The 26,126-nt window shown below is 39.9% G+C and overlaps 1 protein-coding gene and 1 long non-coding RNA gene across 7 annotated transcripts in view; both read right to left on the bottom strand.

Annotated features, from left to right (window-relative positions):
- LOC109433485 (cytochrome b5 reductase 4) overlaps window positions 1-26,126 on the bottom strand; it is a 364,704-nt gene that overhangs the window by 145,575 nt on the left and 193,003 nt on the right. The window lies entirely within an intron of this gene.
- On the bottom strand, window positions 5,031-23,150 carry LOC115267957 (uncharacterized). The gene is made up of 2 exons (XR_003898104.2): window positions 19,720-23,150; window positions 5,031-19,679 (listed from the first exon to the last, which is right to left on the bottom strand). It is a non-coding gene; the product is annotated as an uncharacterized LOC115267957 (long non-coding RNA).

The following is a 26,126-nucleotide window of genomic DNA, read 5'->3' as shown; positions in this document are numbered from 1 at the left end:
ACTATGCCAACGAAGCATCCCGATACCCTATAACTTTTTCTATGGATTTTTAGGATTTTTCGAGTGTTCTACAAAGTTATTCTTTGTGATGGAATACACCTCTTTCTGTTTTTTTTTGTACTGGAATAACCCTCCCAGCAGAAAATAGCCTGCATCTCAGCTTCCTCAAAAATCTCAAAAAGACTCCTTGGAGAAATTCCTTTATTTTAGAGGAATACCTGAAATGATTATGATACTTTTCCAAAAAATATTGCTGTATTCTCTCATACAATTACAGCTCAGATTCCTGCATAAAAATAATCTGCTGTGATTCTTCTAGGTATTTGTTTTTTCGAAATTCCCTGCTGTGATTCCTTCAGGGATTTCTACGAGGATTCCTACAAAAACTTTTCTTAGTATTAACCCAGTAATTCATGCCGGCAATCCACTTAAGATTCTTTCAGGAATTCTTGCTAGTACTACTCAAGGAATGCTTCTGGGATTCATTCAGGAATTTCTGAAAAAATCCACCAGAAAGTCCTGTTGGAATTGTTGTTAATCTACCAGGAATTCTTTTTCGATTCCGAAGAGCAATTACTGAAGAAAACCTAGCTGATATTGTTTGAGTAATGCCAGCAAGAATTCCTGGAAAAAAAGGAGTCCTAGCAAGAATTGCAAGAAGTTGCAAGAGAAATTCCTAAAGGTATCCTTGAAAAATCTCTAGAGAAATCTCAAAGGGAATTTCTGTAGGAACCCTGATAGAAGTTACAGGCAAATGTACAAATGTACAGGCATGCTTGGAGAAACCTCTGGGTAATCTCAGTAAGAATTTTAGAGAAATCCCATCATGAATTTGTGGAGGATCTCTTTTACGAAAAAAAAACTCTATGAATGCCCAGCCCACAAGAATTTCTACACATTCCTCCACAAATTTTACTTCAAATTTCTCCTTATAGGTGATCGACTGTATGTTGGATGTCTTCAGTTATGTTGCTGGCTTTTCAGTCTTCTGGGAGAATCAAAACAACTATATCTTTACTTGATCCGACGTTTCGGTCCTTATTGGACCTTTTCCAAGGATTCTGCAATATTTATTAAGTCTAGTACATGGTAGAAGGTTTCTTAATATATTATATATTTACCGAAAGTCTAGTTGTTTTTTCGTTATCGCGCGCATCTCGGGACACCGATCGAAAGTAAGGCGTTTAGAAACACTACGAACAGCAGGCTACACAAACGAAGATGCAGCGATCATGGAAGATCGTGAGAAAACGGCTCTAGTGAATCATGCAGCTGCTATGTGTGATCCCATTTAGACTAGAAAATAAAAAAACATTATCGACAAATCAAACACCTGACTATCACGCCGAGGGCCTGGGATCGAATCCCACTCTCAACAAACTTGCAAAATGTGAGTTCTTTCTTCCGAAGGGAAGTAAAGCGTGGGTCCCGAGATGAACTAGCCCAGGGCTAAAAATCTCGTTAATACAGATCAGCCAGCTTACCAATATTGGAGAGCTGCCATATCAGAAACACAACACACACAGTAAATAACGAACAGACACAGACAATTTAAATGTAGTATACGCTGCTGATTTACACACCATACGAAAAACAGAACAAAAAGCCCAAAGCAGAACAAATGTTAACAGTACAACTTCCACTACCACATAAAGAGACGAACCAGCCAAGGGCTGAAAGTCTCTCTAATAAAGACAAATCAATCAATTCCACTACCACAACCACACACCAAAATAGTAGTAATAGAACAGATAGAACAGTTTAACTACCGACAGTCATTTTGAAAAATTGCGCCAGTGCAACACACAGTGGGACGGATTCCGATATTGTATATTTTTTTAAAATAGTTTTCCTAAAGTAAAAACATTTCTAGAAAAGTAAGAAACTTTGAGAACCACAGTTTAAGGAGTCCTAACAAAATTTCTATTATAGCTAAACATAAATGGCGGGTTACTGTTCAAACAAACACGATAACGAAAAAACAACTAAACTTTCGGAAAATATCCAATGTATTAAGAACCCTTCTACCATGTACTAGACTTAATAATTTTGCAGAATCCTTGAAAAATGTCCATGTCCAATAAGGGCCGAAACGTCGGATCAAGAAAACATATAGTTGTTTTGATTCTCCTAGAAGACGGAAAAGCCAGCAACATAACTGAAGACATGAAATTTCTCCAAAAATGCCTGCATCAAGTCGTTCCTTTAGTAATACCTCGTGGAATTTATCCAAGAATTCTTCTGGGATTACCTATAGACATTCTTGTTGGGATTCATCGATTTATGCTTGATAGGATTCATCTAGCAACTAGTACTGTAACTTATCTATGGATTCTTACAGAAATTTACCCAGATTTTTTTTCAGGAATTCTTTCAGTATCTCTTGCGATTCTTCCAAGAATGAATGGGATTGTTTCAGAAATTCCTCTTCATTTTCTTATTGAAAATCCTCTTCAGATTCCTCTGAGAAATTATGTTGAAATTGCTCCATACTTCTCGAGGAATTTGTGGTGGGAAACCTCTAGGAAGTCTTGGGATTCCTCAAAACTGCAAAATACCATCTCGAAATGCTTGTGAAATCCCAGCAAGAATGCTTGGAGAAATCCTGGTAGGAGTTCCTGAAGTAATCCCGTCCTTCTCATCCATATATCTCACAGTCCCGATTACTTAAATAGTTGTTTCTCAATTGACCAAAGACTTGAACATGATTATCTCTTTGATTCGAAGTGTCACCACTAGGCGGCACTAGAGAGCATACAAATCTTCAGTGTATCTTAGGACATTGACTACATAGAAGAAAGATAGAATGCCAAGGGTAACGGGTTCGATTCCCGGTCGGACTAGGAACTTTTCATAAAAGAAATTTCCTTGACTTCCTTGGGCATTGGATATCTTTGTGCCTGTCGCACGATATACTAGGAAAATTCCTGGAAAAAAAATCCTTGAGGAATCCATTGTGGAAACCCTGTAGAATTTTCTAGAAGACTTCCGGGTGTTTTTTTTAGGATTTTCTGGAGTAATCAGTACACGAAATCTTGGAGGAATTTTTGGCAGAAATTCCTAAAGGGTTATCTGGAGGAATTCCTGGAAGTATTTCTAGAGGAATTCCTGAAGAATTTTTGGGTGGAATTTTTGGATGAATTTCTAGAACAATTTCTGGAGGAATTACTGGAGAAATTTCTGAAAGCATTCTTTAAGGAATTTCTAGAGAAATATTTGAGGTTTCCTTGAGGATCTCCTAGAGGAATTTCTGAAGGGATTCCTGGTAGAATTTCTGTACGATTTTTTTTAAAGAATTTCTGGAAAAAATCATGGATGAATCAACGGAGGAATTCCTGAAAAATATCCTGGAGATATTCCTAGAGGAATCCATGAAGAAATCCCTGCTGGAATTCTTCGAGAAATTCCTGGAAGAGCACCTGGAGAAATTCCTCTATGATTTTTGGAGGAATCCGTGGAGGAATCCCTATAGGATATTTTGGAGGCATTCAGGCAGAAATTCCTAATGACTTCTCGGTGGAATCCTTGAAGGAATTCCTGGAGCATTCCCTGCAGCAATCCCTGGAGGAATTCCTGGAGGTATTTCTGTAGGAATTCCTGATGCAACATTTGGAGGAATTTATGGAGAAAGTCCTGGAAAAATTCTGAATCTTTGATGAATTTCTGGAGAAATGTCTGGAGGAACTTCTGAAGAATTTTGAAGGAATTCCTGGAGGAAAATCTGGAGGATGTATTGAGTGATTTCTGGAGACATTCATTGGTGAATCCTAGGAGGAATTCCTCGAGAAATTTCTGGAGGAATCCATTGAGGAAACCCTGTAGGAATTTCTCGAGAAATTCCAGAAGGAATTCCTGAATGAGTTTCGACAAAAGTATTTTTCCTTCAAGAATTCCTCTTAAAATTTCCGCCAGAATTCCTCCAGAAAGCCTCTGAAGGAATTTTTGGAGGGGTTTATGGAGGGTCCCGGAGAAATTACTTAACGAAATTTTTAAGAAAATTTTCTGGAGGAATTCCTGGAGGAACTCCTGGTGGTATTTCTGCAGGAATCTCTGAAGGAACTTTTGGAGGAGTTTATGTAGAAGTTCCTTGGTAAATTCCTGAAGGAGGTTTTGTAGAAATTACTAGAGGTATTCCTGGACAAATTCCTCGAGGAATTCCTGGAAGAGTTTCAGGAGAAATTCCTTCGCGAATTCCTCCAGAATCACCTCCAGGAATTCCCCTAGGAATTGCTCCAGGAATTTTCTTGGGGCTTCATCCAAAACCTGAAGGAGCTTCTCCCGGAAGTCTTCCAGGAATTCCTCGAGAAATTTCTCCAGGGATTCTTCCAGGAATTTCTCGAGAAATTTCTCCAGGAATTTCGCCAGGAATTCCTTCAGGGATTCATCAATGAATTTCTTCAGAAATTGTGTGACTAATATTGAAAACTATAGAACTTTTTATACAAGTCATAAAAAAACTACAGTATGTTGGAAATATTCGATAGAAGTTATGGCATTTTCAACTGATCCGATAAATTTTAGACCGATAATTTTTTTCCAATGTTTTACTCGAGTGTGAGTGAGTAAGATACAAGATGCCTTTTTACCTGGATAACCAAATCCGGACTGTTGAAAAATGTCAGTGAAAAGCAAAACGGTCATTGTTCACGGGAATTTCGGATAAAAGACGACTACGGCATATTTTTTAATGATTTCTTTTTCGCATTCTTGTTGTGGCCCATTGTCCCCAATGGGACAGTTCCCGCTTCTCAGCTTCTGGAAGCTTTCTTACCCTATCGTCGTTTTTTCATTCATACCGTATGGCGGGCACGAATATACTCTATGCCAAAAGAAGTCAAGGAATTTCCATCATGAAAAGGTTCTGATCCGACCGGGAATTGAACCTCAGCATGGTTTTACTGAACACCCGCGCGTTTGCCGTTCCGGCTATATAGGCATGAAATGAGATACTTAAACAGATACCTTGGATATCCTTGGAACCGTGTTGAATTTCACACACGGAAGTTTCGGATAAATCACAACTCCGCGCGTTTATTTAAATATATATATTTTCTTGGTAAGACTCTAGAATAGGTTAGTGTTTTATCTATTCGGTTTTGATGGGGGTACATAATTTGTTCGGTTTATTTGTTTAATCAATTGTATGCTATTTTCACTGGGTTTCAAGTATCACCGTTTACTATGTTCATGCCCCTGTTACGATGACTGACACACACATTTCGAAAGCAGTAATTACATTACATTGTTTTTCCATTGTTCGTATTAAATATGAATGTGTCTATTTATATTCGTGTTTTCTGTTAATTATTATATGAGTGCCTGCTAACCGTTTCAAATGATGGCTTTTTTGGGTGTTGAGGGGCGCTGCGTATATTTCGTTTTACCAACAATTTAATTCATTTTAAAGACTTTTTGTCGCTACAATGTTCAATTATTTGCAGTATTTTAATTTGATTATAAATAAAACAGTATTCATTGGTAGATAATTTGTTCATCGCATTCATTCTTAAACTAGATCGCATTTGTAAAATATCTTATCTTGTAATCCTAGAGCTAAAAATATCTCATATTCAGGAAGCTAAACATGGCAAAAATCATATTTTCAGCAAAAAATGGTAAGTCGAGTTTTCTTGCTTACAGGAAATGCACCGAATAATACTATTCGAACTCAAGTAGAATCCCCAATTCTCTGCCGTACGTTGGGAATAATCACAAAAAAGGGAAATTGTTGTCTTGAAAAACAATTTCATTACATTGTGGCTTTGGAAGTCTTTCTTAAGAAAATGCAAACACTAATTTATTCCACTAAAAGAACCGCACCTAAATAGTTAAAATATTATTAGTAGAAATTGAAAATTCGCACCGTCTTCAGTTATATGTATATCTAGGGTGGTCATAAAGCTGCTTGAAATACCTACCGATTCGAAACTCAATCCCTTGTTATTACAATTACGTTTCTGTCCGTTATCTAACTTATAAAAATTTAAAACAATCACAGCTGGTCCTACTTACTAGCGAAGGAGAATATCAGCCTAAACTATTCTGGTTAATGTAGCTACGCGTGAGTATGTGTGTGTGTGTTTTCCGTGTAATATCTGTCCCAACTGTTTTAGAGTAATAGTATGTGCGACTGCGAGCGTTTCTGCGCCACAGTCGGTTATCGGGCATCTCATAGTTTGTTTACAATTTGTGTAACAACAACAACAATTCTGTCAACATTTTCTACAAACACAGACGCACTACTGATAGGCGTTCGTGGTATATGATACTGCTAGGTGATCGATTTATTGCTATGGTTTTCGTTTTGAGAAGTAGGTAGGAGTGTATTCACACAGAAACGGAAACATTTGTGTTTTGTTTGTATGTATAAGTATTCAAAACTTGGAACTGGAGAAAGTGTTTGGCCTTTTCGTTATTCTAACAATGTGTTGTTCTGTTGGGTCCTGTATTCATCATTATTGAGTTATATTTTTATGATGTACTTTGAATTTCGTGACTGTGTTGTGTCCTACACTTTGAAGTGATTTTTTTAATGTGTACAAAAGTTGCGTTGGTTAAGATGATTATTTGTTTCACAATAAACCTGTACAGTTTCTCTTGGTTGAGTTTCTGTATTATCGACAAGCTAGATTATGTCCTACAAAATGGCCTATTGATAGATCATATTCATGTTTCTATTATTATTTCAGCTACTCGATTAGTATTCAGCTATTATGAAGTGATATTGTGGTAAGCATGTAGCACATGTGATCACAAACGAAAAAGAGCAAAGATAATGATGGTAGCAATGATGATAAACTTATGATAGATTGCTTATTTTGTTTTTTTTTTCTCGCATAAGATGTGGTTAATCGGAATAAGGTATTCAAAGTAAAAGAGGGGTAAATATTGATGGTAATCGATGTAACTCTTGGAATGCAACGGGTTCGCTATCCATACTGTTCCATATATATTTTGTGTGGCTTATTTTCATTTAATATTGAAATGATGTCATGATAAATGAAAAGGACGTAAAGGATCTAAATGGAAGTTGTATGACTTGCCCCACTTGTACGATGAAATGAAAATTCTAGACAAACACTACACTACTTATGCATAGCACAACGAAAAGCCGATTTTTTCACTCTATGCATTCGTTTCAACAGCATTTATTGTTTATTAGTTCATTGGTTTGGTTCATTGGTTGATGTAATGATCGATAAATTAATTGGAATTATTTGGAAATTATTACAGACTCTTCCTCAGTTCGACTACACGCACCATGAAAATTGCACGCTTGTGGTACATAGCGTGAGCGTGGCGTCGTTGCAGGTAGTCAAAGACGCGACTGCTCGAGGGTTAAGTAAAAGTATTGTTCAAAAAAGCTTCTGTTAGAAATATTGATGGTGGCTCCAAAGAGGAGTCATCCGCAAGACTTATGGGGATTTGTCGAAGGTTCACTCCTAGAAGCTTGCCCAAAAGTTTCCTCTTATTTTCGCTTGAACACAGATTGAATTTTCTGCAGAATGCTTTTCTTTTCGGACGTAATTTTTTTTTATTATTCATCCAGAAATTCTCTTCAAATATACTTCGATTATATCAGCCAACCAGTGATCGTATAAGATGCTGAATAAGATGTTAAAGTGTGAGCGATATGCGTAAATTTACGTATTATACGATTAGTGGTTGGCTATGATTGTTCTATTCTGCTAGAAACAGCTACTGAATTTTCACAGAAATTCTATAATAAAAAAATGGAACTGTTTCTTATTTTTCTTGCAAATATCTTAAGTTTTTTCGAGATTTTTTTTTTTTGAGATACCTTTTTGATTTTGTCAATGGTTCTTCAAAAAATTTCCCAAAAATTGCTCAAGAATTCTTTGATTTGTTGTTAGCATAACTACTGAATATTGAAGAACTATTTTATATTTTTCAGTAGAAAACTTTCTTCAACAATTCAGCCTCGAACCTTCATGTCGAGAATAATATTGAAGGTATTTCCTCGAAATATTCTCCAGGAAATTCCTCGCAATATTCATCCGGATTTTTCTAGGGATTCTCCTGGGATGTGCCAAGAAATCTCCCTGAAATTCCCTATCCCACCCCAACCTCCGAGACGAGAATTTTTAAAGCATTTTTTAGGAAGATTTTTAAGAATTTTCCTACAAATTCCTTTGGAGAATTTTCACAAAACTTTTTTTATGTTTTTACTGCTATTTTTAGCGAGACACAGGATGTCTGCTAGGGAAAAACAACGTTGATATTTTTCTCGCAATACCAGATAATGTACAAGAATGGCCACCACACAAAACACTTGAGATAGAACATTTTTTAAATTTCAATTTCAGAAATAAAACTTGAATCTGTCTGCGATTCTTAGATTGTTTAAGCATATAGACAATGGTTGTTAGAAACTGTCCGAGAAAGTCCACTGTTGAACGATGAAAAGTTTCGCTTATGTGACTTTTAGTTCTTTTTCTGTCTCTGTGTACAGGGTTAAAAGATGCATATTTGCAGTAAATCAAAACTTTATCGTGATGAGAATATAATCAAAATATAGATCACAAAAAAGCATCTCAATATGATTTTAGTTGAAACAGTATTCAAAGTAGCTTTATTTAGCAAGACTGATGGTGGCTCCGAAGAGGAACCTCCTGCACAGTCTGGAACAACTCGAACAAAGAACCTTTCAGAAAACACATCATTATTATATGGTGGCTCCAGAGAGGACTGCATTGCTCATCCGATGCTCACCGTGCAACCAACCTTCCCAGCAGCATTATAATTTCAATGATGAAAAATCAACCCCGAAAGCACCAGTGCAACACGGAGAAATAATTAAAATAATTAACGCGAATGTAAGGCAAAGTGAGAGTGCGGAAAAAATTTTAGTCTAATTTTACTAGCGATCGGTATAGTTTATTGATATACAAAGCCATCATAAAACATGAGCGGCTAAAAACGCGAGAAGAAACCAAGCGCGTTGTGACTCTAACAAAATAATGTGATATCCGAGAATTGAACACAGAAAGATTTTTTTTTAAACTAAAAAGGAAAAAAATACAAAATGTCTCGAAGAAAAATGAATGAGGAAGAAAATAAAACACATCAAAAACCAGTTGGATGAAACTTCGATCAGAATGGTACAACCAGAGGAAGAACGCCAGTTTGACGTAAGGCAAGCAACGGCTTTATTACAGCCGTAGGTCCAGTTACAAATGGAAAGAGATCCTTAGTGCAGATCAGAATACGATAGTTTCAAGAGAATAGCGAGCTTACATCCCGGGTTGGGGTGCACGGGATGCCCAGGCAAATTCATCCAACTCAATAATAGAAAGTACAAAGGGGAACGCAGCTTTAGGTAGCAACTGAATAAGCTGCACGTAATGTCGCCGTAATCAAGGTAGTGTGAAAACAACGACAAACATTTGAACCAGTTTTACGTACTGGCGAAAATTAGTTAGGTGAAATTAGTGGAATCATGTGTAGTGAACTGGTGGTGTAGTTTATTTAAACAGAGGACCTGACCACTGCGACCAATATTAAATTCATTGTGAATCGTTTTACTCCCGTCTACACTGATTATTATTTCAAGATAATTAAATATTACACGCTAAGCTTTAAAACAAATGCTGCATAGAACTTGATTCTCATGGTGGCTCCAGAGAGGAACAGGAGAGACTGCATCGAGCGCAGTCTTCGCAAATAGAACTTACGAGGGGTATCAAAATAAATGATAGTACAACCTGTGTTGGAGAGTATGGTGATTTTAAATAAATGAATTGCATCAAATATTTACTATAAACTAAACAAATTTAACAAAATAAGGATATAAGAAAACATCAGCTATGTTTTTAAAACCATTTTGAAAAAAAATGATTACAATTTAAAACGGAAATAGCATATGATCGTAAGACAACAGGCATTTACAGCAGCAAAAAGTGTCGCTGCCCTGCATCAACTTCAAAACTGCAGTGATTGTGCAAAAAAAATAGAGTAATTTTCGTAAAAAGTGTAAGGAAAAAAATGGGGCAATCCCAGAGTAAATCTAAAGTGGAACGCAACGGTGACCCAAAAGTGAGGGCCATAAATAATCAACTGTTACACACCGAACTTTTCGAGAACCATGAACTTTTATTGTGGTTGATTTTTGGTGTCGTGACAATTCAACTAGCTCTTACTATGTATCAGTTATTTAAGACGTACACCAATCAGAAGACATTTGAAAAAGAGGTATTCAATGATAGCTTAAAATGAAACTACGGTGAACAAATAAACGATGAGTGAAGGGAAATATACACAATATGACAGAATTAGCAAATTTAGTGACAGAATGAACTGTTTGAGAGAAGGAAACATGGAATAATTTCCGTAGAAAACTCTGGACTAAGTGAGCAAATTTTAAAAAATACTCATAAAAGAAGAATGTTGTAGTCCAAATAAGCCTCAGCAGGACCATGTACTGCGATAACAGCCGTAGACGGAAACGTGTACTTCGGGTACAACAACCAAATGGCAACTGCCTCGGCCAAGCAGTTCCCAAGCCTGGCCCATACCTCCTTCCAGCTGTGCATCCGAGCCGGGGGCGACAATCCCCTGAAGGATTACGCGGGTAAACCACGCGTTGTACCGGGCAAATTGTTAATTCCATTTTCCTTGTCTAACTAATCCAAGCCGACGCCGACGAACCAATCAGAAGACCGTATGACAAATGGTTGTCAAAGTAACGCCCCGACGCCGAGTTAGATAGACTTTCCGTATTTGAATTCGATTATCTTTAATTATATATGTATTGACTAAGTGAAAAATGTAATTTTATAAAAACTAAAGACGAGACAAATAAAAGGCATTCTATTTTCTAAACCCAATGAATAAGCTTGTGTAGCGGTCCTGCCGACCGAAGGAAGCATTTCCCTCCCTGTATCGAATAAATCTAAAGATCAATGATCACCATTGATCTAAGAAAGACCCTTTATTTCCTCATGGTGCTCCACGCAATTAGTGGATTACATCACATGTGGATTTCACGGTCATGTTTATAGACCAACGCCGGTTAACCAAGAAACAAGCGATGCAAGCAGAGAGAATGCTTACTGCTTGTTGCTGGTTGACCTGGTGATATAACGTTCTCGCTCCAATGCCGGAGAAATGTTTTTCTTTTAATTTTTGTTTGTCGCCCGGCAGCGCTGACTGAACCCCAACAAGGTCTCAGTCACGCGGCCGAACTAATGAAGCCAGAGTGGACGACGCCCGTTTTGGCTTTTCTCTTTTCTCTTATTTCTTTTCAGATCGGGAGAATGAGTTCTTGCGACGGCAAATTAAAAGACCCGCGATTGACGCCGGGGCGGCGTTGTATTGTTGTGGTATCCATTCTGTCTGTCCGCGGGGTCCGTTTGCCGGCCGTTCGTCGTCGGTCGTTGATTTCCTAATTGTTCTCGGCTGGAAACCGGGGTGTTTTTCGCGAGTTCTTTGTGATCGAATTGTTAAGTTGCGGTGTTAAGTGCGGTGGACCTAATGTAGATTAATAAAATGAATAAATGTGTTAAACAGTGTTGTGGACAGTCTGAGTGAATCCGAAAAAGACCAGTGCCGCGACTTTCGCCTCTACACTTGTTTTAGCAGTACAAAGGCTTTCTAACGCCCGGGTTGGGGTGTACGGGATGCCCAGGTAAAATCATCTGGATTGAAAATAGGAATTACAGTGAGAGCATTTCATACAATTGAAATCTTACACGTTACTGAATCCGTGAAGAAGTAAAATATGGCTATTTACACACCACAAGACGCTTTAAGAAACTAGATGTACTAGATGTTCAAAGAGATTTTTCAAGACTATACAATACGAAGCACATTGTAACGATCGAATTTACTAGTAACAACCGGATGAACCGGTTCAGACCCACACTGAATCATCATCAGGCAAATGATCGTGTGGAACCTTCGACTTGGGGTGTCCAAAACGTCTCGTTACACTACAGACACCTTTGTTATTATATGGTGGCTCCAGAGAGGAACAAGAGACTGCTTTGAGTGCTGTCGCGGACGCGGTAATTTTATAATTCGCATTCACACAATTTGCAGGTAATACTGTTCAAACTTCAGTCAGTGGACGACAAACAAGAAGACTGTGAAAATGGAAGAATGCTGGGATGCTGGGACGATGTGAATGAACCAGTATGCGTTCCCAATGTAAACGACAAAGCAGTTATGAATAAAACTCATGCGAAAATAAGCACGACGCAGAAGAAAGCGTTTTACGCAATTGAACGCGAAAGATGACAGAAGCTACACAGGAAAATGGTGCAAAGTGAACAAAAAAGAGAAACAAACAATAAAAATGAGAACTTTATAGTCAATGGAAAGCCAGAGGACAAAAGTGAAACCCACGAAAGTGATTGTGTCTACGCTAATAGCATGGTATCGTAAGCTTCATCCACCGAATACCGAAAGGTAATCATCCAGGTAGTGCAGTAACCTGAATACACTACAAGGAGATTTCAACGAGTGGAAACGAAATCTCTACTGGCTTACCACATAGAATGGCAAGTAAATTAAAATATAGCTTTATAACGATAAATCATGGTAATGTTCCAAGTGTAAGAATAAATGAGTGATTTAAGTTTAACCGATGCATTCGGAATATTACAACTTTTGGCCAATAACGTTGAGAAATTCGTTAACAATAAAAACACAAAAGATACATTGCAATTGGTTGGGCAATTAGAGCAATTAAATGAATTGACTTCTCTAATCGAACAAAAACAGATGATACAGCCTTGCTCGAATAGGTAGTTAAACCATATTATTAAAGTATCAAGACAATTGCATTACGAAGCTTCAAACATTCTGACCAGTAAACTGAAAACTTTCTTCTTCAAAATGACGGAAACAAGTTTTGACATAAAAACCGCCATGACCTTGGTCGAACCATATGATCGTAGGTAAAAAGGGATGGTTTTCACATGTGTTTGTGAAAAACATCAAATGTAGAGTAGATTTAAGGTAGATTTAGTTTACCTTTCAAAATAAAGACAGTCTTATCTGAGACACAAAACGAGAAGGTTATTATTTCTACATTTCACCGCCGCCGCCTTGCCGCGGGCTGTACCTGTTTTGGAACCGTCACGGCTCACGCGTACCTCATCTGTAACGAGTCACGGGTCCTGACACAATACCACATCTGGAACGGCTGCACCGATCGATGCGCATAGCAATGTAGTGAATTTACCCGCGAACTGAAAGAAAAGGATTCAGATCATCTTCATCTAAGGAAGGCATCCGCAGCGGAATACTGAGGACTTGAGACGAGATCCAACACAGACTTGTGAATAAAGACAGGAAGTCAGTCAGTGTTTAGATCTTATACCTCGTAGGGTTAGCTTTAAAAAAGAAAAACTCAAACTACCGAACGCCGCCTCTTACTTGGCTAGGTCGGTAGGATTCCCAAGAAAAGTTGTCTTAGCAAAAGTGAGTGAAATCGAATCGCTGACCGGAGGAAAAGAGTGAACATCTTCAACCAAATGAATGCATCACCAGGTGGAAGACACTGGAGACTCGAGACGAATTCCGATACGGACACTCGGAGACAACTGGGGTATAAAATAATAGATGGACATATGAATCATACGAGGAAGCATTCTAGTCGCTTCCAGTTAGATATTAAGTAAGAGACGCGAGCTTTCTCTCTTGCTATGTTTTCTCGTTGTACAAAAAAAAAGTTGTAAAAAGAGAGTGAGAACGGAGAAAGGTACGCTAGGCGTGTAAAGCTTAAGTTAAGTTTAAGTAGGGTGGCAGAAATGTAACCAAAATTGTAAATATATTTTGGTGTGTTTTTGGAGGCAAAGTGGAAATGCCGCTTTTTTCATTCGGATCGGCCGCGTAGTCGTCGTCAGTTTGAATGTGCACATCGTCGTACCCGTGTGTAGTTGTAGCGGTTCAGTGTGATTTCGGAGAAGAGGCCAGTTAGTGGAAGATGCTGCAGCACATACGCACTGGAAACTTCGAACGATGTTTATTGGTGAGCTCGTTCCATTGTATAAAATTCTGCTCTGGTTTTTGTGTATTTATCTAACAAATATTGAAAAGTTCGTCACGTCATGTGTCGGCGCTAGTTCAAACTAGTTGATAATGAATACTTTTCTTTCGTTTTTTTTTTTGCATTTACACAAAAATTTGAATGGATCGTCATCTTCGGTGTCGACATTTGTAGTATTTTAGTCAAAATGAATAAATGCTTTGACTCAAATAAAGGTTGCAAGAGTCACATCACTTACCAAAGTGAATCCAAATCATGTGACTCTCCCCCTCCCCACTAACAAAAACTCCTTCCCGTGACACACTAACATTCCTTCCCTTCCTCGATGACCGTAAGGACGTGGCCGGTCAAGGGGGATGTCAAGGGGGATAAAGCAACCTCACAGGCAGTCCAACCCAAAGTTATAAACGAAGTATCAAATTCACTAGATGGTTTACAAATCAAGCCCATAATAGCGAAGCCAGTGCCTGAGCCAAGCATTGTCAAGAATATGATAACCCCACGACGCGATGACATACATCACCTGAATCATCACAGCGAAATTATGGCCGATGAAGCCGAATATAAACCAAAAGGAAAAAGGATTTCACATTTTTACAACCGGGAAGAAATACAACCGATAAGATCTTTGCTTTCCAAATCAAGCATGTCCATGTCATCAGAGGCGACGATGCAGCAGAAGGCGAACGTTAACTTCAACTCATGGGGGGTAAAAGGTGTAAGGTGGATGTTGAAAAGGTGAAGGCATTACGAGACTAAATGAATGCAAGTCCACCAAGAAAGAGGGTTATTAAAAAAACAATTATCACCGCGCCATGGTATATGGTCATCCTAATGGCTATGTATTTTGTCATGTCAGCATTAGGAGCTCAACCGTCTGGACTGATAGCATACGACTGCGCGAACCCCGACGTAAATATGACATCTTATTCACTTTTAGATGTTGAATCATGTATGCCTTCATCAAAAAATCTGTCCAATATCAGAAGTACCCATACAAGTGCTGCAGAGAAATGCCAAAGGTAGCACAATGGTAAATCAATGTAAATTAATTATAAAAAGATCAATACGACATTGCGGCATGCACTCTCACACTTCAGACTACGAACGAGGATATTCCTATAAAAAATTCTAAAAATTTATGCCTGAGGAATGCAGAAGAACTCAGTTAATGGGAAGCATCCCGTTAACAGCGAATAGCGGACTTCTGGAATTGAAGCGTAATCAAACTACAAGAGGCGAAACATTAGTGGTAGGCAGTGTATGGTCAAGTTCCTGCAGCGGTGGTACTTATAAAACGCCGGAATATACATGGACAAACGCACTAGTCTACTACCAATATGAGATATCGTTATACAACTACATGGCTACAGTGGACCATGAGAATGACCAAACAATACTGCGTCATGGGCTAGTATGTCCATACTCGCACGGTAATTGTTTGAATTCGGCAGATGGCTACTCCACATGGGACGTTAGCATGAATCAGAAATGGGAAGAAACCGACTTCGAAGTTATATACGAAGAAAACGTCAGCAAAACAATCAATTTAAATGCACCTAAAGAAAACCAAAATGCTGTATATACGTCTACATCGGATATCCACCTGATTTCTATTCGAACAAAGAATACAGCAAAAATATGCGGTTATAACGGACACGCAACTGATCATCCCAGAATATTTATTCTGAAAGCAGCAGCATTCAAATCACCGTTTACTAGAAGGCCATCTAACGCAAAGAACCACGATATATTCACATATTTAATTTAAAAATAACATTGGTTGAGAACTACATCGGACAAAAATTAGATGATGTCTACCACACAGTCATGACCGAAACGTGTAAGATAGACAAGGCATTGCTAGAAACAAAACTTACTCTAGTTCTAGCCAGACAAAATCCGACGGAATTCGTAAATGCCTTAATGAAAAGAACAGGATTTTCGGCAGTAGTAGCAGGAGAAGCGCTGCACGTATTTGAATGTAAACCAGTATACGTTCAACCGTTTGCATCCGAAAGATGCTTCCAAGAATTGCCGGTAAAATATGGAAATACTACAACTGTATTTGTCACCTGTAACTCGAACACTTCAACTACGAGGAACGGAAATAGAGTGTACACCGCTTTTGCCAGCTAAATTTCAATTTGGTTCGACGATAAGATAAGAGAAACCACTGCGCCTCACAAACTTGTTACAGATATAGTTACCAAGTGGCCATACAACCGCTCCCGAATCTAATGGAAAGCGGTGTATATGATGCAGAGAACCTACAAAAGATGCGAACAGTGATCTATGACCAAAGAAACAAGCGAATCGCATCAAATGTAGTCCACAAGATTCTAACTGGTCACAGTCCCAGTATTCAAGGATTTCACTTTGATGTGTTAATATCAGAAAACCTCACAGACAGCGTCGTTCACAAATATTGGACTGAACACAGGGTATTATGAATTTGATCACTACCGGAGCATCCAAGACATCATGCCTTATGCTACGTCTCGAGGTGAGATCGTCATCGAGGGAAGCCTGGACGGTAATTCGTGTGACGGAGGGACGTATACCAGCGGCGGAATCACATGAAAGAACGTGGTTGTCAAATTAAAGTATGAAATCCGATTATATGAATACTATGCCATCGCCAATGTGCCAGACGACACGATTGATCTTAGGAATGGCCTATCCTGTGTTTTCTCCCGAGCGAGGGTCATGCATAGATACTCTTGAAGGCAGCGTAACGTGGGACACAGCTGTAACTCCTGAATGTGCGAAGTCGGAATACATTGCGCTCTACTCCGGGATCGTGAAAAAAACTTCAGAGCCGTCATCGGCATTATCACGAGAGGTAGCGATTTACAGCACCCAGCAGACGAACGGACTATTCAGTATCCGAGCATTCGATACTGCCGAGGCTTGTGGCTACACGGTATACAGAACTGATCACCCGGAAATTTTCATCTACGAAGTAGAAAACAACCACCGTGTCTTCCTCAACAAGATTGCCTATGGAAAGGACCTCGACATTTTCACTTACTTCAATTCCAAAATTAATATGCTCGAATCGCATATACAACACCAATTAGAAAGAATGTATGACGATTTACCTATATAGAGATATTTGCGAGTTGGAAAGGAAGGTTTTAGGTACACAGCTTATCTTAGCGCGGATCTATCCTAATAATTTCGCCGCAGACTTGATGCGTCAAGATGGGTATACGGCAGTCGTAGCGGGTGAGGTAATTTATCTTATCCAATGTAAGCCCGTGTATGTCGTCCTCGAGACGCAAGATACCTGCTTTCATGAGATTCCTGTCAGAATGGGCAACATAACCATGGTACATGACGCCTATGATCCGGATACTACAGAAGGAAGGGAACCAAATCGAAAGTTGTGTTTCTTTCCCCTAAGTACCGGTTTGGCGACAAGTGGTACACGATCGATGGGAAGATTCAGGAGGCCGCGGCACCGGAAACACTGAAAAGCGGGATGCGTGCGAACTGGACAAACGCTCATATCCCTGACTTGATAAGATCGGGGATCTATACGAAGGACCAAGTGGAACAGATGAAAACGGTAATTTTTGACACGTCTATGCAACGGTCGGCTACCTAAAGCACTTGCTCGAGGGGCGACATGTTTCATCAACGGCATTTGATATCGAGAATATGATTCCTGACTCGGTCGTCGAAGGGACGGTGCAGCGGTACTGGCTCAAATTTCTTGGATTTGCATCATGGGTGGGTCACTTCACCACCGCAGTGATAGGGTTTTACATGATAGGTAAGCTTATCAAATTCCTGATCGACACTGTTATACACGGAAAAATACTGTATGACCTATACGGACTGGGATGGCAGCTAGTAGCTGCGTTCTGGGATTCCCTCACGACCTTTTTCACCCATAGAGCTATGAGCCATCGCGAGAAACCTACCCCGGACGTCGTTGGTCCTACAGCGCCTACTGACAGTCCCGAGACCGCTGAACTATTAGATCGGGTCACGATCTACCCTGTGCTTCCAACAGTGACCGCTCAGCTCAACCTGCACCACTCCCAAAGAGGAAGTCACGAAATGATCCCTGAATGCTGTACATTTAATTAATCAACCCCCATGCGAAAAGAAATTCAGCTGTGACATGCCCGACAACGAAGGTGAGAGTTTGATCCAGAGCTGGCGCCGCCAGCTCACGGCCCTCGAGGGGTCCGTCAACTCCATCGCGAACTTCGTCGAGGAACAGAGCGACGATGAGCCTCCACCGCTGGAGGCCATCCTTGTTCGAAGAGATACCCTACGGGTACTTTTCGACCAAGCAACGAGTGTGTTGCTCAAAATCGAAGGTGAGGCAGGGCCGTATGGGCCAAACTAGAGGAACGCTTCTATAAGAAACGCCTCGCATTTGAGGGTCACTTCGCAAAGACCCTCAAATTAAAAATAAGGCTACGAAGCCGTCAGCCAAATCCATATTGCCGATCATTGATACGATCGACACTATGAACACGTCCGCGAAACAAATCGCGGGCGAGGGAACCCAATCCCTCAACTGCATCGCCAACGGTCTACTAGTCTGTTTGGCGAAAGACAACATGGACGAAGGGACTCTCGCAAAAATGGAGGAGAAGATGAGTCTCCAGAAAATTTACTCATGGGTGGAGTTCAAAAGCGAACTCGAGAAACACGCCAATCAACTATCCTGTCGCTCCGACTTTGAGGAGCACAAAGGCCAAACTGCAAAGACGCTAGCAGCGGCAATCGTGTCAAAGAAGGATGCTGAGGAAGCCAAATGCGCAAAAGACATTCAGGGCGAGTCACAGAAACAGTCCTGCTTTGCCTGCGGAGGAGGTGGACACCCCATTTGGGTCTGCGCCTCCTTCGAAGAACTCTCTCCAACCCAGAGATGGGACAAAACGGTAAAATCTCGTCGGTGCTTTAACTGTTTGGCCTGGTATCGCCGCGAGTAACCAATAAAAAAACCAGCCATAGAAACCAATTTCCCGACGGTCCATCGAAGCATGGTCGATGCCGATACCAAAATGAGAAAATGAAATAAAAAGTAGAGCGCAAAATAAGGACCTCCGATTACATAACTTTATTGCACCACTTGAAATAGGACTAAGCATGCATATGCAGATGCACTCGAGCTAGGGAAAAACACGCCCACATGTGGCTTAGGAATAGCAGATAGCTTAAGATTTCATATCTTTTCACCCTTAGTGCTAGATAGGAACTAGATTAAAAACCGTACAAATGTTTCACAATTCTATACTTTTAAACCACGCCTTAACTAATAAGCCTCTTCGGTTCTGAAATTAGAAAACATGAAAACAGATAAAAAAAAATATCGAAAATCCCAGATTCGAGAGGGACATAGCACATAAGAGGAAATAAATAAAATATCAACCTATTCAGCGACAAATAAGTCCAAGCCCTTTTTCTATTAGATTTATGACATATTTTGTAAATCCCAGGTCCTGAAAGGGATATGAAAATTCCGTTTTTGACAACTTATAAACCTAACTATTATACATCAATAATGCAACACGTAGAATTAAGATACACACTGTAAGAATTGTAAATAAAGTGGAAGTTCAAAGATCATTCCAAAGTGTTCTCACTTATCCGAAACCGGATAAGGTTATTTTTGAAACAGTTTCTCACCAAGTGAAAACTTCTCTCCCTAACCGGAGAAAAAAGTAGCTTGAAGAAACTTCACAATCAGTAGTGAAAACGGTCTCCCTAACCGGAGACCAAAGTAGCTACTGGCGGCGACATTTTTGGTGGCTCCAGAGAGGACCTCTGGAGGGTGTCCTGCAAACGTCGTACAAAAATCGATCCCCTAACCGGTGACCTAAGTAATACAAGATAGTTTTCGCCAAAAACATCCAGGATTATTTAACTTCCAGTCAGTCGAAATCTGACTGCAGTGAAAAGTGCAGCCAGTGAAGAGGCCACAGACAATTACACGTGAAGATTGAAGTGGGCTCCGGCCGAAATACGTCCTAGTGGGCCTAGCGCCAAAAATAAACAGTAACCTCGAGGACGAAGTGAACTATATGATGGAATATTTCCGGGAAATTGATTCCCAAGTGTCGCTGATAAAAGAAACCGAAGAATATAAAAAGTGGGCAAGTTTGCCGATACCCACCGGTGAAATCAGTGAAACTCGTTCGTCCCCCGTAATCCTTTGGCGAGGGACCAACCGAGAAAAAATATTTATCCAAAGAATCACAAAGATCGTCCCGATCCGTTGGAGAAGACGATAACGCAGTCCGCGCACGACTATCCGCCCTGTAGATAGGCCTAGTCCCGGTGCCCAGTAAACCACAGATCGTAATGGGAGGTGCATTCAAAATCGTATATCGCTCTGTCAGAAATCAAAATCGTAAAAACCGTTGAATGTTGTGATAAAAAATGTGAAGTCAAATTGTATATAAATCGTTGCTGCGATTTGTTTTGGAGTAACTTTGTTGTGTATAAAGCAAGTCATAAATCGCGCTAATTGAAGTCGTCACTGTTTTCATACGCTTACAAGTCATATATAATGTTAATAAACTTTGGTTGGGAATCGTAATGACTTAATGAATTTCGGCACCGCGACGATGCAAAATGAAAAAAGCTACCCACTTGCCTTGCTCATCACCGCCTGGCCGCTGATTATGTTTTGGGGCTGGAAACATTCTCTTTGCCAATAATGATATTCGGGCAATCTTTGGGAGTGTTCATAGTTACCGAAGGAAGACATTTGTCTCACAATTATTCCTACATGAGCAGTAAACTTTTCCCGCGACGACGCGACGACGACGCCGACGACAACGACGTCGACGTCGTCGTCGAAACGTACACATGATGCGGGACTGGTGTTATAAACAAAACACGTCGTAATGTGCAAATCCAACTCGCTACGAGTTGTATATAAATTGACAACTCATCATTAGGTATACTATGTATCATTACAGCATTGTAATAAATGAAATCGTAATGACTTTGGAAAAATTGCAGCCCATTCTTCATATCTGCACTCATCTAGGAAGGCAAAGGCAAGTTTCATGGGTGGTTTAGAAATCTTTAGCTTATATTGGCAAAAATTTGTGCTCTTCTCAAGGCAGATCAGTTAGTACAATGGTATGGGCTTAGACTCACAATCTCGAGGTGCCGTGTTCTAGGCTAGGTGTCAACTTTTTTTATAGCTAATTTTGGACATCGTATTACATATCACCCGAAGTCGTATTTTATTCTTTCGATCGATTATTCGGGACATCGTAATGATGATCATACGAAATCGCGAAATATCGTCAGAAGTATGTATATGGCCTCCACTTTGGTACGTATATAGCAGTTTTGTGCAGTTTATACGATTGAATTGGTTCTTATATAGTAGTGTATAACACAAATTATACAGACCAAAATGTTTACTGGGTGTGCGCCGTTGCCGACCCCGAAGGAAGGAACCGAAGTCTATCCGCCCTGTTGAGAGGCCTAGTCCCGGTCCGCGCAGTTTCATCAAGAAAAAAGAGTGAGTCAAACCGAGCGTTATTATACATTTTTGTCACATTGTCACTCCAGTTGTCTCCCTCAGGCAATAACCGCCTCTTTTTAACATACATACTTATGAGAATAACCGCAAATATAGAAATCATATAAAAGGCATATTCTGAATAAAGACAGAACAATTCTGATTCTTAGCTCGACCCAATTGGACGTCTCCAATCTGGCTATCGACTACTAAGTTTGAAGAATCCGTAAGCGACCCTTCTGGTTATCACCAGCAAGGCTATCGTCTTTAAGTAAAGTCCGGCGCGTTTATTCCGCTTCGTGACATGGTCCGTTAAACCATGTTAGTGATCAGTTTCAATAGTGACGTATACTTGTAATACGTAAGGACAACGCATTGTAGGAAACTAGTCGAAGAAGAAGAATTCATCCCTCAGAGCAAACTAAAATTTCTAGTAAAGTGTAGAGTATTTAGTTACATCATATCATAAATCACCTGACTTCTTCACCACATGTTCTGTGATTGTAACTTCCCTACAGTCACAGAAACCGACTTGACAAAAACGTACAACTTTCATATAATCAGCTAATTGTTGCTTGGTTACAAAACGACAATCAGCACCCTAAAATAATTTATAGCCTATACTCATACTCAAACAACATAGAGCGACGACCCACGTCGTTGTTATGTATTCTCAAATATCACATAGCAATGACCTATGTCATTGGCACTCCAGAAATCACTTCAAATGCAAAACCCACATGAACCGTAACTCGACTCCTTCAGCATAGCACTCCGTTTCCAGACAATAATACTTGAATACACATAAATTACCTAGACTGCTGGCAACCCGAGCAAAGTCCAACAACAAAATTACAAATGTCAATTTCTTGATTTTGCTTTGGCTGACCAAGCCATGTGGGAAATTACACTGTTGAAAATGCTTTGACATCCATGTGCACAACAGAACATGTGCTCGATGAACAAATTGAGATTTGAAATTATGAAAAGAAATCCACGTACTCCGGTGAGACTCGAACTCACGACTCCCAATTCGCTAGACGGGCGCTTCTATTCCTTCAAGCTACGGAGTCACTCGACTATCTCCGTCGCCAGCAGGCCTAGAACTGAACTCGATTCCACAATCGCACATGGTTATCTTCTTTTCACAATCCAAACCCCCTTCGGATGGGATTAGATGAACATCTAACACATTGTCTGTTGTGCACATGTATGTCAAAGCGGGAGAGGAAGTTATTTTTAATTGTCGAGAGCTTCGGGCACTGCCTTCCAATCACTTATTGGTATGGCAATTAGTGTGCAGTCGGACTCTCGACGGGTCGGTCCTCGGCCGACCGAATACGGTAAGGGTGACCGTAGCACCTTACAAATGTCAATTTCTTGATTTTGCTTTGGCTGACCAAGCCATGTGGGAAATTACACTGTTGAAAATGCTTTGACATCCATGTGCACAACAGAACATGTGCTCGATGAACAAATTGAGATTTGAAATTATGAAAAGAAATCCACGTACTCCGGTGAGACTCGAACTCACGACTCCCAATTCGCTAGACGGGCGCTTCTATTCCTTCAAGCTACGGAGTCACTCGACTATCTCCGTCGCCAGCAGGCCTAGAACTGAACTCGATTCCGGCCTGCTGGCGACGGAGATAGTCGAGTGACTCCGTAGCTTGAAGGAATAGAAGCGCCCGTCTAGCGAATTGGGAGTCGTGAGTTCGAGTCTCACCGGAGTACGTGGATTTCTTTTCATAATTTCAAATCTCAATTTGTTCATCGAGCACATGTTCTGTTGTGCACATGGATGTCAAAGCATTTTCAACAGTGTAATTTCCCACATGGCTTGGTCAGCCAAAGCAAAATCAAGAAATTGACATTTGTAAGGTGCTACGGTCACCCTTACCGTATTCGGTCGGCCGAGGACCGACCCGTCGAGAGTCCGACTGCACACTAATTGCCATACCAATAAGTGATTGGAAGGCAGTGCCCGAAGCTCTCGACAATTAAAAATAACTTCCTCTCCCGCTTTGACATACATGTGCACAACAGACAATGTGTTAGATGTTCATCTAATCCCATCCGAAGGGGGTTTGGATTGTGAAAAGAAGATAACCATGTGCGATTGTGGAATCGAGTTCAGTTCTAGGCCTGCTGGCGACGGAGATAGTCGAGTGACTCCGTAGCTTGAAGGAATAGAAGCGCCCGTCTAGCGAATTGGGAGTCGTGAGTTCGAGTCTCACCGGAGTACGTGGATTTCTTTTCATAATTTCAAATCTCAATTTGTTCATCGAGCACATGTTCTGTTGTGCACATGGATGTCAAAGCATTTTCAACAGTGTAATTTCCCACATGGCTTGGTCAGCCAAAGCAAAATCAAGAAATTGACATTTGTAAGGTGCTACGGTCACCCTTACCGTATTCGGTCGGCCGAGGACCGACCCGTCGAGAGTCCGACTGCACACTAATTGCCATACCAATAAGTGATTGGAAGGCAGTGCCCGAAGCTCTCGACAATTAAAAATAACTTCCTCTCCCGCTTTGACATACATGTGCACAACAGACAATGTGTTAGATGTTCATCTAATCCCATCCGAAGGGGGTTTGGATTGTGAAAAGAAGATAACCATGTGCGATTGTGGAATCGAGTTCAGTTCTAGGCCTGCTGGCGACGGAGATAGTCGAGTGACTCCGTAGCTTGAAGGAATAGAAGCGCCCGTCTAGCGAATTGGGAGTCGTGAGTTCGAGTCTCACCGGAGTACGTGGATTTCTTTTCATAATTTCAAATCTCAATTTGTTCATCGAGCACATGTTCTGTTGTGCACATGGATGTCAAAGCATTTTCAACAGAACAAAATTACAGCCAATCGAAAACATGTTTTGTATTCAGCAACAAATTGATATCACATTTTGATATCAGTTTATCTTTACTTAATTTGATTTCAAATTTTGTTTTCAGCTTGCTGTCATTTTAAATTATTGAATGCAAATGTTTATTGTTAGAATAGTTTTAACTCTTTTAAGTAAACTATCTATCTAAAGCAATTCTAGGGATATATCATTAGCGCAATTGTACTATTGTATTTATGATTTGATGTTAACCGAAAAAATATTTTTAACGATTTTTCATTTTTCTTGCGCTGATAAAAAAAAACAGTTATTAATTTGCTATCATTGATAGCAGGAATTGTTTTCAATTTGCTGTCACAGGAACATTTTTCTGCTTTCAATTTTGATGTTTTAACCGTTAAAACGACCAAAATGACAACCTCAAAATTTGCAATATCACAACTTCAAAACTAGTTTTCAATTTGCTATCAGACTTTGCTCGAGAAGTGCATCACGCAACAACCGTTGGTGCCTATATTCGCTTATACTCTCTCTCTCTCTCCCTCTCTTCCTTTTTCATTATTCCATCTTTGTTGCAAACCTCTTATTGATCCCTGATTGGTTTGCCTAAATGAAAAGTAACTCCAAGCACCTCCCACTAGGATAAGTATTGTGTAGAGAACAAATCTATGAATGTAGAATTAAGTGATTTGTAAATTTGTAGATTGAAATAAAGACAGTTTTTATTTAACAGTAGACTCGAGCAGTTGATATCTGGAAAGATATCACATGGCGACCGTGACAGGACACCGAGCCTGAAGACTTATTCAATAGTCAATTAAAACTGTAAGAAGTGCCAAGTGGAAGCGAAAAATCTTGAAAAGTGGAAAAAGTTTAAATTATAAAATAATTGTGAAGTGAGTACCCACAATGGGGAATAATAAATCCAAAACCGCTCAGAATTCAGGGGACCCGCAAGTCCAAGTCCTGAATGAACTTGCAATTCATGAAGAGTATCAGGCCGACCATGAGTTTAAACTCAATATCATTTTAGCATTAGTCGGTCTACAGTTAGCAGTGATGTTTTTCCAACTGTACAAATTACATACCAAAAAGCAAGCAATGAAGGCTGCTAAATCAAAAGCCAACATGCAAAACGTTGTTTAGTGCCTGAAAGAGAACTCGAGTAAGCTGCAAGTGAAATACGAACAATTATGAAAAACCGTCGAAGTGGAATAAGAACAGTTTCGTGACCCGTTAGTATACACCGTTGGCGTTTATATTGATGAAGTGTTAGCACAAATAAGTGCAAACAAAATCAACTGCAGGCGAAACCACGATCGACAGGAGTCGACCGGCGGGATTAGAAAGCGCATGGGCTCAGCGCCAACACAAACAACAACAACGATGTGATGGAACGAGACGCCGAGAATCGTATATCGAGTGACAACCGGGAAGCAACGATATAACCGTATACAATTTTATCAGGTAACATAAACAAATCAACGGATATGTTTTTTTTTTAACTGTGGATGAAATATAATACTTAGAAGTAATGCTTTGATCATCGAACAAATATTAATATTTCTGATGAATAATGGTGAAAGAGAAATCGAGCTTCTAATACGACAAATTCACAAAATTAAAGCAAACTTAAAAAAGCTCCATTTCGAAAATATTTGAAATTCACACTTGATGAAAAATTACGAAATGTTAAGTTAATATATAAAAATATTACGGACCTTCTCTTAGAAAACGAGGCGCGTATCGGAAGCTCAC

The sequence above is a fragment of the Aedes albopictus genome, chromosome 3 (genome assembly GCF_035046485.1).
Source record: "Aedes albopictus strain Foshan chromosome 3, AalbF5, whole genome shotgun sequence".
NCBI classification, from domain to species: domain Eukaryota; kingdom Metazoa; phylum Arthropoda; class Insecta; order Diptera; family Culicidae; genus Aedes; species Aedes albopictus.
The sequence above is the reverse complement of the archived record's forward strand: the minus strand, read 5'-3'. Positions and strand labels throughout refer to the sequence as shown.